The following is a 1480-nucleotide window of genomic DNA, read 5'->3' as shown; positions in this document are numbered from 1 at the left end:
AGAGTTAGCACCCAACAGGCTTAAAAAGGGCAAGTTTTAAACATGTTTTTAACCTCTAAACATGTTCAAAATGTAATTAAAAGTGCATACCCATGTGTAGTGATTCCTTCCAAATGAGCACAGTGAATCAGACTATTGTAGATGTGATAGAAATGCATGAAAGTTCTGCTAATTCAGCCGTTTTTAGTTCCTGTGTCGATACTGCAAGGAGTGCTTCGGGACCGTTTGTCTCTTTTGACAAACTACAACACCGAAAAGAGATACAAACATAGCAGGAGGATAACACGGTGTAGGCAGCAACGATTGGTTTTGTTTTTTTGTCTACTGACAGCACTCCAAATTTAGAAACAACAGAGCTACGTGTTGGAATCGACTGGAAATCTCCTTTTTAAGTCATCGTGGTTCAAAAAATACTTTCAAAATGCAATGACATGAAGTGTAGTTTGATTGATCTCACACAACAAACAATGTCATCTCTCCTGTTCTGTAGAATTATGGGTAACTTAGTCTTTTATGCAACCCTTCGGATTTAGATTTATTTCTGCATCCTCTTAACATTACTAAATGTACAAATTACAATAATATACATATTTTACTTTTTAACCGTTTCTCATAAACACTAGACCTATATTACTAATAATTATTTTTTCTCTTTTGTTTTTCTTTTTCTGTAGACAATTTACCACAAGAATGCATGTGTACGCTGTGACAGAAGTAGCCTATTTAGGAAAAAAAGTCCATGTTTTTGGGCACTTGCAGAAGCGGTAGAGACATTTTGTTGTGCCACATAAATCCTACTTTGTCTGCTCGCCAGACATGGAAGACGTTTCAGAGAAGCAGCCAATTTCAGCATATGAAGTAGCTGAAAGTATTTTTTTTTTTTTTAAGTCCAATTCTTCTGTCCTGCTGCAGCAGAAAAACAGTTCAGACAAGCTGAGGCTCCACACACAGAGGAGCTTTGATTTACTTGCCTTAGCATTTCTTTGATGGCTGTTGAAGATTTTAACTTTCAGATTGAGAAATACAGTATTATCAGAATCAGAAATACTTTATTGATCCCCAAAGGGAAATTCTGAGTAGAAATATAAGTAGAGTAGAAATATAAATAAAGAAATATAAGGAGTGTGGATATGCACGGTATCAACATAGTTAAAGGAATTTTTATGATACAGTATTTACATAATTAAGGAGCTGTAATGGTGAACAGTGAACAGTAATAATGAATAAATAGTAGCAGCAGAGTATTGCACAGATTTTAAGCCAGTGTTATTGCACAAAACGGATAATATTGTCCAGTATTTAACTTACTAGGTGTGTGTTTGTCAGACACTTAGAGGGAGGAGTTTTAAAGTCTGACTTCCTGACTTCCTGTGGCGCTCTGTGGTGCATTGTGGGGGAATAATTCTTGCACTAAAAGTGCTCCTGTGTTTGAGCAGCAAGTCATGGAGTAGGTGGGAAACGTTGTCCAAGATGACATGTA

At 36.3% G+C, this 1480-nt stretch overlaps 1 protein-coding gene across 9 annotated transcripts in view; it reads left to right on the top strand.

Moving 5' to 3' along the window:
* Positions 1-1480, top strand: part of arfgef1 (ADP-ribosylation factor guanine nucleotide-exchange factor 1 (brefeldin A-inhibited)) — a 54843-nt gene that overhangs the window by 34431 nt on the left and 18932 nt on the right. The gene's annotated exons all lie outside the window — the stretch shown is intronic.

Source organism: Etheostoma spectabile, chromosome 22 (genome assembly GCF_008692095.1).
Source record: "Etheostoma spectabile isolate EspeVRDwgs_2016 chromosome 22, UIUC_Espe_1.0, whole genome shotgun sequence".
In the NCBI taxonomy this organism is placed as follows: Eukaryota; Metazoa; Chordata; class Actinopteri; order Perciformes; family Percidae; genus Etheostoma; species Etheostoma spectabile.
This window is presented reverse-complemented; position numbering and strand designations above follow the sequence as displayed.